Source organism: Rhinoraja longicauda, chromosome 1 (assembly GCF_053455715.1).
Source record: "Rhinoraja longicauda isolate Sanriku21f chromosome 1, sRhiLon1.1, whole genome shotgun sequence".
Lineage (NCBI taxonomy): Eukaryota > Metazoa > Chordata > Chondrichthyes > Rajiformes > Arhynchobatidae > Rhinoraja > Rhinoraja longicauda.
In genome coordinates, this window is record NC_135953.1 from 116,738,352 (window position 1) to 116,748,689 (window position 10,338).

Below are 10,338 nucleotides of genomic sequence, written 5' to 3' on the forward strand. Positions count from 1 at the left end.
CACACGCTCTCCATCTCCTCCATCTCCATCTCCTCGATAACTTCCGGTTTCCAGGCGCCCACTCCCTCATCTTTACCATGGATATCCAGTCACTCTACACTTCCATCCCCCACAAGGATGGTTTCGAAGCCCTCCGTTTCTTCCTCGACAGTAGAACCAGCCAATCCCCATCTATTAACACTCCCCTCCGCCTAGCAGAGCTGGTTCTTACCCATAACAACTTCTCCTTTGACTCCTCCCACTTCCTCCAAACCAGAGGCGTAGCTAGGGCGTAGCTAGGGCACTCGTATGGGCCCTAGCTATGCCTACCTCTGTCGGGTACGTCGAATAATCCCTGTTCCGGGCGTACACTGGCCCCATCCCCGAACTCTACCTCCGCTACATCGACGACTGCATTGGTGCTACCTCTTGTACCCATGCAGAACTCACTGACTTCATACACTTCACTTCCAATTTCCATCCTGCCCTTAAATATACCTGGACTATCTCCGACATCTCCCTCCCTTTTCTGGACCTCACCATCTCCATCACAGGAGATAGACTATTGACTGACATCTACTATAAACCCACTGACTCGCACAGCTATCTGGAATATACTTCTTCCCACCCTGTCTCCTGCAAAAAGTCTATCCCCTACTCCCAATTCCTCCGTCTACGCCGCATCTGCGCCCGGGATGAGGTGTTTCACACTAGGGCATCAGAGATGTCCTCATTCTTCAGGAAACGGGGCTTCCCCTCTTCCATTATAGATGAGGCTCTCACTAGGGTCTCTTCTACATCCCGGAGCTCTGCTCTTGCTCCCCCTCCCCCCATTCGTAACAAGGTCAGAATCCCCCTCGTTCTCACCTTCCACCCCACCAGCCAGCGTATCCAACAAATCATCCGCCAACATTTCCGTCACCTACAACGGGACCCCAACACTAGCCATATCTTCCCATCCCCTCCCCTTTCTGCGTTCCGCAGAGACTGTTCCCTCCGTAACTCCCTGGTCAACTCGTCCCTTCCTACCCAAACCACCCCATCCCCGGGCACTTTCCCCTGCAACCGCAGGAGATGCAACACCTGGCCCTTTACCTCCCACCTCAACTCCATCCAAGGACCCAAACAGTCTTTCCAGGTGAGACTGAGGTTCACCTGCACCTCTTCCAACCTCATCTATTGCATCCGCTGCTCTAGATGTCAACTTCTTTACATCGGCGAAACCAAATGCAGGCTCGGCGATGGCTTCGTTCAACACCTTCGCTCAGTCCGCCTTAACCAACCTGATCTCTCGGTGGCTGAGCACTTCAACTCCCCCTCCCATTCCCAGTCTGACCTTTTTGTCATGGGCCTACTCCAGTGCCATAGTGAGGCCCACCGGAAATTGGAGGAACAGCACCTCATATTTCGCCTGGGCAGCTTGCAGCCCAGTGGTATGAACATTGACCTCCAACTTTAGATAGTTCCTCTGTCCCTCTCTTCCCCTCCCCCTTCCCAGATCTCCCACTGTCTTCCTGTCTCCACCTATATCCTTCCTTTGTTCCGCCCCCCTGACATCAGTCTGAAGAAGGGTCTCGACCCGAAACGTCACCCATTTCTTCTCTCCTGAGATGCTGCCTGACCTGCTGAGTTACTCCAGCATTTTGTGAACATCTACATCAACTAATCTGTCACAAAAGATGGTTCATTATTGAAATTTAGGTATCCCATAAATTTTATGTGTTATATCTTTGTAAAAATATTGATCTGGCAATTTCTGGTAGGATTAAAATTGTAATGAAAAATCTTCATAATAAGACCACAAATCACATCGGACTTCAACTGGCTCATTAGCACCACCCACAGGTGCTCACAAGCAATTATTTTTACTTTTATTAATGCTCCGATCCCATTGCTGTCACAATTACCTGATAAACTACCGAGAAAACAATGTTATCCTTAAAACAATGTGAGGATGATGCATTAATGATATCCATTCTGGTCTCCATAGTGATTGGGATTTCATGAGCATTATTACTATTTATTTATTTTAGTTGGTAAGATGGAATACTGCAATCAATTAGTTTTGCAGTCTGTTAATCAGACAAGAGAGAATCAGTTCTCCAGGAATCCTTGCACAACCACAATGTTTGATCAGTGAAACATTGCAATAATTGCTAGGTACAACCATTAGGTTCAAGAACTTGTTGCTTGTTATACAAAACAGCTGGGACCAACTGTACTCATTACTTCAAGGGTAGTAATTGAACTATCCTTGAAATGTCATTGCTCGTTTATCTAGTGCTAACTAGCAGAACTGACAGTATCAGTAATGAGAGAAACTGAGATAACAGGTCAGGCCAATAACTCCTCATGAGAATTACCTTTTTCTGCCGAAGGCCCATTGACTGAAACGTTAACTCTGTTTCTCCCTGCACAGGTCCGGAATTTTCCAGCATTTTCTGTTTTTATTTCAGATTTGCCTTTTTTTTGGTGTCAATTACTTTAAGGGGATCTTGCGTTTCCCCTTGGTTGAACATCAGTTTAGGGAGAATGCAATCCCAGCTGCATTGATGCATGCAGTAGAGAATCCTTGATACCACCACTTTATCCCTGACAAAAAAAAAGTGCCTTCATTGGGTAGCACACTGGCGCTACGGTAGAGTTGCTGCCTTACAGAGTCAGAGACCCGGGTTCGATCCCGATTTGATGCTTGTCTGTACGTTCTCCCTGTGACCTGCATGGATTCTCTCCAGGATTTCCGGTTTCCTCCCACACCAAAGGCTTACAGGACTGTAGGCAAATTGGCTTGGTAAAATTGTAAATTATCCCTGGTGTGTGTTAATGTGCAGAGATTGCTAGTCGGCGCAGACTCGGTGGGCCGAAGGGCCTGTTTCTGCACTATATCTCTAAACTAAACTAAAACTAAATTAATATAAAGTATTCAGTGCCTAGCTGCTTTGTACCTATCATTTTATGCCCTTCGTGAACTTTTAAACATGCCAATGCATTTCTGCAAAAATTGGTATCTTTTGTTTATACCATGCCTAATTAAGACAGGGCACTTGAGAGGGGTTTTTTCAACACAATCTGCATTAATGAGATTCAACTGTGGATTGTGTTATGCAAAGTATGATTAGTCTGAAGAAGGGTCTTGACCTGAAACGTCACCCATTCCTTCTCTCCAGAGATGCTGCCTGTCCCACTGAGTTACTCCAGCATTTTGTGTCTACCTGCAAAGTATGATAACTTGGCCTCTCCAATATTCCATCCTCTCATTTCCATCCTCAAACAAAGATTACACTTGAAGTAAACAATATCAAAATATTACTTTAACTTTACCTTCTTCACCTACTTGTTGCTCGGGAGTTTTGGGAACTAAACAGGTTGATAGTGAATCAGCAATGAAAATGATTAACAAATATATACTTGATTTACCAGTTATTTCCTGTTTGGCACAAAATTAAATCAAGAGAGATGACTCAGCCAGAGTTGACAAAAGAAATTAGTAATTGTATTAGATTCAAAGGTGAGGGGTATGGAATTACCAGAAAAAGCATCAGGATTGAGGATAGGGAGCAGTTTAGAATTCAGCAAAAGAGGACATAAAGGTTGATTAAAGAGGGGAATGATGAAATATGAACTATAAATTTGCAGATCAACTGATAACTTCTATAAACATAAGGAGAAAGAGGATTAGTGAGAACAAATAGGTTTGTGACTCTAGGTCCCCTAAAGTCAGGAATCATGGAGATTATAATTGAGAGCAACGCAATGAACAATTGAACATGCGCCTTCACAAAGGAAGACACTAATTGCCTCCCAGATATATTAGGGATCAAGGGTCCAATGAGGTGGAGGAACTGAAGCGTGTTATTATTAGTAAAGAAATTGTGCTGAGGAAATTAATGGGACTGAAGGCTGACAATTCCCAGGATTGATAATCTACATCCCAGAATATTAAAGGAAATGAACCTGTAAATTGTGAATGCATTGGTGGTCATCTTCCAATATGGAGCAGTTCCTACAGATTGGAAGGTTGCAAATAAAACCATATTAAAAAGGGTGAGAAATAAAAACAGCACATTGCAGACCAGTTAACCAAACGTTAGTAGTGAGGCAAATACTGGAGTTTATTGCAAAGGAACTAAATGTAACATTTTCAAGATTGCAGATGATACAAAAGGTGGGGTGGAGCGAGGGAGAAATTAGAGTTGTAGAAAATATATAATAATAATACATTTTATTTGTCATATGTAGGTTGGCACAGGGTCAATGGTACAATGAAATGTATTTGACAAGACAACGGGTCACCTCAGCAGTAATATTCCAAGGATAAATAAGATAAAAAATGACATTAGTAAGGTAAAAAGACAATATTAAAAATAGGTAAAAAGACAATATTAAAAATAATCAACATATATGATTTGAAATGTGTTTATGAGTTCAGAAGCCTGATGGCTTGATGGGTAGAAACTGTTCTTAAGTCTGGTGGTACGTGCAGCCATACTCCTGTATCGTCTGCCTGACGGTAACAAGGAGAACAGCCTGCGTGCTGGGTGGCTGTGGTCCTTGATGATGCTGTGTGCCTTCTGCTGGCACCGCCGGTAGAAAATGTCCTGAATGGCCGGGAGACAGTTGCCAGTGATGTGCTGTGCCGTCTTCACCACTCTCTGTAGTGATCTGTGGCTGTGGGCAGAACAGTTCCCGTACCAGACTGTAATGCAGCCCGTCAGCACGCTCTCGATGGTGCATCTGTAGAAGTTTGTGAGGATGCTGGCATTCATGCCAAACTTCCTCAGTCTTCTCAGGAAAAAGAGCCGCTGGTGGCCTTCTTTGTTATTGTGTCCATGTGCAGTGTCCAGGAAAGGGCCTTAGTGATGTGCACACCGAGGAACTTAAAGCTGCTGACCCTTTCAACCTCAGCATCACCGATGTGGATGGGGAGGTGTCCACTCCCCCGCTGTCTCCTGTAGTCCACGATCCTCTTTAGTTTTGCTGACATTGAGAGAGAGGTTATTTTCCTGGCACCAGCTGTTTAGTGCCTTTCCCTCCTCTCTGTAGGCCTTCTCATTGTTGTCTGTGATGAGGCCCAAGATGGTCTTGCCATCATCAAACTTTAGGATGCTGTTTGAGCTGTGTTTAGCAGTACAGTCGTGCGTGAACAGGGAGTACAGGAGAGGACTGAGCACACAGCCCTGTGGTGTGCCTGTGTTGAGGATCAGTGAGGAAGAGGTGTGGCTGCCAATTCTCACCACCTGGGGCCTGCCCGTCAGGAAATCGAATATCCATCCGCAGGTGGAGGTCTCCAGTCCAAGATTAAGGAGCTTGGGGATGAGTTTTGAGGGAATAATAGTGTTGAATGCCAAGCTGTAGTCAATAAAGAGCATTCTCACATATGTATTTCCTTTGTCCAGGTGGGTGAGCACAGTATGTATTGCCATGGCGATGGCATCGTCCGTGGCCCTGTTTGGTCTAGATGCAAACTGAAGAGGGTCCAAGGTGTCAGGGAGAGAGGAGCAGATGTGAGTTTTGACTAGTCGCTCGAAGCACTTCATGATGATTGATGTCAGTGCGACAGGACGGTAGTCATTTAAACAGGAGGTTACTGGTTTCTTTGGAACAGGAACGATGATGGATGCTTTGAAGGAGGTGGGAACCACAGACTGACTCAGAGAGAGGTTGAAGATGTTGGTGAACACCTCTGCCAGTTGATCAGCACACGCTCTGAGGGCCCACCCTGGCATACCATCCGGCCCTGGAGCTTTGCGGTCGTTGACCTTTTTGAAGGACCGCCTCATGTCTGCCGTTTGTAACGACAGTGTGGTAGTCCCCCTGCACACTTGTGGACTCATGGTGGGCGCTGTGTTGTCTGCATCGAACCGGGTGTAAAAGGTGTTAAGCTTGTCCGAGAGTGATGTGGTATATTAAGAGGCTCCAATGTCATTAGACATTTGAACGTGAAAAAATAGATGGCAGATGCAATATAACATGAATAAATGTAATGTAGACATCTTACCACTAAATTCAGAACAACTAATTATCTCAATGGTGACAGATTAGGAAAAGGGAAGTTGCAACAAGACTTGGGTATCCTTGCACACCTGTCCCTGAAAGTAGACATTCAAATAGTTAAGGCAATAGTACGCCTTCACGGCAAGAGAAGTGTTGGATGCAGAGGCTGGTAGGCTGAAAGATGAGGACCAGGGGAACTCTATTCTTGTTCCATCTGCAGGTAGGGGGAGCAAGAACAGAACTACAGGACACAGTGGTTTTGCTCTTTGGAAAAGATCAGGAGCACCTAATCTTACACAATCTCTCATGAATAACTCAGTGTTGCAATTAAAAGTTAGGTTACACAGTGGTGCACAGAAAACCCAGACCTACAAATAAATCTAACTTTTGAATGTGGCATAAAGAAAAAAAATTGAATGACCACTGAAACATGATTCATACAAATGTTGTCCCCACATGACATTAATGTCAGGATTTATAAAGTGGTCAACCCCTGTTGTTCTTCCTGTACCAGATACAGAATTCACCTATTCTAATTTATACTTCCTTCTCAGTGATTCAGCTGCATATCATTTTTCAGTTGAACAATGACAATCCAAAATAATTTGGATTCAGAATGTAAAACTGAATAGGTATGACCTGCTACTTAAAAGAAATGATCAGCAAACAATCTTTGATAGTGTACAGAAACTTAAAGAACCTATTGGAATTACTATGCATAAGTGCAAACACTCCAGATTTGCCCTGGAATCTCAGATAATCTATTGTAAATTGCTTGGGCTATGATGACTTGGAATGGAATTGTGGGACATACCAGGTGATTAGGCCCCTAATCTAGAGTAAAACATAAACTTTGACACGTCAGCAGTCCTATCTATATTTCCTTACAGCATAAAGGGAAGCTATTTCGTCCATTGCATCCAAACTGGCTCTCAGAACAATCCCAATTCTCTCCACTCCTATCAATTCCATCGCCCACCAATGGGCAATTTTTAAAACTTAATTAACCTACCAACACACATGCATTTGAGATGTGGGACAGGTAACCAAACATCCCTATTTTCCTAGGGTGATTATTAAAGGAGAATTATGTCATTGGATCTGCAATATTCTGACCTAATTGGAGGTCATTTAACAAGCTGTAGTGGCAAGAATGACTGTGCTGTGAAAATATCCATTTTGCACCCAGACAAATCTGTGAAGTCCAAACATCGTCCAGTCATAGCCCATCAGAGCTACACTTGTACACATCTGATATTGTGAATGTGCATGCATCTCGTCTCAGTAGGAGATGGAAATTGGCTGTGCCATAGAACTTTGAAAGGGAACACCAATTTCCCATAAAGCCAACACAAAATGCGTGGGGCTAAGGCAAGGAATTGCCATGTTTGAGCATGGATCTCGAGCCAAGGATCAGAGACCACTTCAGGGCAACAAAATCTTCTGTGCCTGCAGCCACCCTTTAGAAGCTGGGGTACTGTATTGGTGGGTACAGATCTGTCACTGCATAACACTGGGGTACAGTATTCATGGTACCATATAAAACGAGGGAGTCAGGAACAATACTGGTGGGGACAGATAACACAGGAATACAAGTACAGTTTTCCATTATTAACAGCACTCCTGGCCTGTTGCTTGAGGGGGTCACAGGGTCCCTTCTTTAATAAAAGGCATCCTTTCAAACAAAACCCAGCTACAGTAATCTCTTCTCTTCTCCTGGATACCCTCACCGGAATTCAGAGAGGCACAGCTTCCTCCTCACAGCACCAGGGTACAAATCTACCCAACAGTGCTGCCTGAATGAGTTGGCTCCCACTCCGCCAACACTCTACCCTCCTCCCCCCCACTTGCTTCCCCCCGGTGGTCCAATGTTCGCCTCTCGCACAGACGTGTGAGACGGTACATTAATTGGCCTGTTCAAATTTACCCTTGGTTTGCAGATGATTGGTGGAGTGCGGAGTTGATGGAAATATGGGGAGATTTAAATGAGATCGATGTAGGATTGGAAATGGGTGTTTGACGGCGAAGCGACTCGGTGGGTCGCAGGGTCTGTTTGTGTGCTGCGTGACTCCGCGGTGATGCTTTCGCGTCTGTTGCAATGACAGCCACACCTAATTAGATATGGGTGAATTTAAAGCCGTAATACAGACGTTTCACGACTCACGCACACATCTCGGACTCTGTGCGGACTTTGTCATTATGAAGCCCAGCCCCAAAACTAAAAACCATGTCAGTTGAATGTCAATTTTATGGGGGGGAGGGGGACGTTGATAACTCAGCGTTGCATAACACGCCAAATCCAAGAAACAGGAGCTGTAAAATTCAACTAACCTTAGTTCGACTGCAGTTGGACAGCGAGTATCTTTCATCTGATGTGCGGCGTGTGCATGTACTCTGGACAGGTGTCAGCTGTGGCCCCTCCCCTCACTTGCCCGCGCGCTCCCCCCCACCCCTCACCTGCCCGCGCGCTGCGCGCTCCCCCACCCCCCTCACCTGCCCGCGCGCTCCATCTCTCACCTGCCCGCGCGCTCCCCCCCTCACCTGCCCGCGCGCTCCCCCTCTCACCTGCCCGCGCGCTCCCCCCCTCACCTGCCCGCGCGCTCCCCCTCTCACCTGCCCGCGCGCTCCCCCCCTCACCTGCCCGCGCGCTCCCTCCCTCCTCACCTGCTCGTCCTCAACCCAGGTGAGTTTCGGAACATCCCGGGACACCTTCGGGTAACCAGCAAGCACTCAAGTCCCGCCCTCGAACATGGCCATCCTTTCAGGTCACCCTGATTGCGATGTGCACTCCTGCCCACCATTTACCGTGAGCTCTCGTTTAACACCACAACCTAAAGCAGACCTGTCAGGCACAGACTCTCTCAGCCTCCAGCTTCCTCTGAAATAGGGCAGTGTAGGATGTTCTTCTTCTTTCTGCATGGGTTTTTCAGAACCGATTTTATTTTAATATCTTACTTCCGGAATTCATTACGAAATGTGCTATTGCGACTGTTACTGCAAGTTCCTCAACGGCATCTTTCTTGCCTCTTGCGTAAAAGACGAGGGATAAATTTGATAATCGACTCCAACATTATTACTGTTAACAGTTGAATTAAAATTCAAACCTTTTACCATCAACTTGTTTTCCTGTAAGAGCATGGGTTACCAAGGTGCCAATCTGTCCATTATTTTCACTGTAAATCAATTATGTTTTTTGTTTCATAACTTGTATTAAAGATTATTTTTGATACTTTAAAGCAAGCTGGCAATTCGGGAAATTGTGAGACTGAGAGAGCTAATATTTTGGCTTCATGAATATTTGAACAGAATGATTGGGGTTTTGGGAAGGTCAACTATACTGTGAAACTTCAATTGTATATCATACTGTAAATAGGATGTCAACTATAATGCTGATGACAAATCTAGCAAAATATCAACATTAAAGTTGTTAAAATAATAAATGGGACACTTGTCCCTGGGCTATTGGTAATTTATAGACAATAGACAATAGGTGCAGGAGTAGGCCATTCAGCCCTTCGAGCCAGCACCGCCATTCAATGCGATCATGGCTGATCACTCTCAATGTTCCTGTTCCTGCCTTCTCCCCATACCCCCTCACTCCACTATCCTTAAGAGCTCTATCCAGCTCTCTCTTGAAAGCATCCAACGAACTGGCCTCCACTGCCTTCTGAGGCAGAGAATTCCACACCTTCACCACTCTCTGACTGAAAAAGTTCTTCCTCATCTCAGTTCTAAATGGCCTACCCCTTATTCTTAAACTGTGGTCCCTTGTTCTGGACTCCCCCAACATTGGGAACATGTTTCCTGCCTCTAATGTGTCCAATCCCCTAATTATCTTATATGTTTCAATAAGATCCCCCCTCATCCTTCTAAATTCCAGTGTATACAAGCCCAATCGCTCCAGCCTTTCAACATACGACAGTCCCGCCATTCCGGGAATTAACCTAGTGAACCTACGCTGCACGCCCTCCATAGCAAGAATATCCTTCCTCAAATTTGGAGACCAAAACTGCACACAGTACTCAAATGCTTTGAGAGGCTAGTCAAGAAGCACATCTGCGCCCTCCTTCCTCACAACATGGACCCACTACAGTTCGCATACCGTCCGAACAGGTCCACGGATGATGCGGTCTCCCAGGTTCTACACACCGCTCTCTCTCATCTGGACAGCCAGGGGGGCTATGTGAGGATGCTGTTCATTGACTTTAGTTCAGCATTCAACACAATAGTCCCCAGCAGACTAGTTGAGAAGCTGCTGGAACTGGGGCTTAGCACCCCTCTGTGTGCCTGGGTCCTGGACTTTCTCACTGCCAGGCCCCAAGTGGTCAGGATGGGGGAACACACATCTAGCTCCCTCACCCTGAA

The 10,338-nt window shown here is 45.6% G+C and overlaps 1 protein-coding gene across 3 annotated transcripts in view; it reads right to left on the minus strand.

The window, feature by feature from the left end:
* Positions 1–8,683, minus strand: part of inpp4b (inositol polyphosphate-4-phosphatase type II B) — a 514,249-nt gene extending 505,566 nt beyond the window's left edge. For all 3 annotated transcript variants that reach the window (XM_078404977.1, XM_078404995.1, XM_078404967.1), the window contains exon 1: positions 8,638–8,683. The gene's annotated coding sequence lies outside the window, so the exon portion shown is untranslated. The remainder of the gene's footprint in view (positions 1–8,637) is intronic.
* Positions 8,684–10,338: the final 1,655 nt, after the last annotated feature.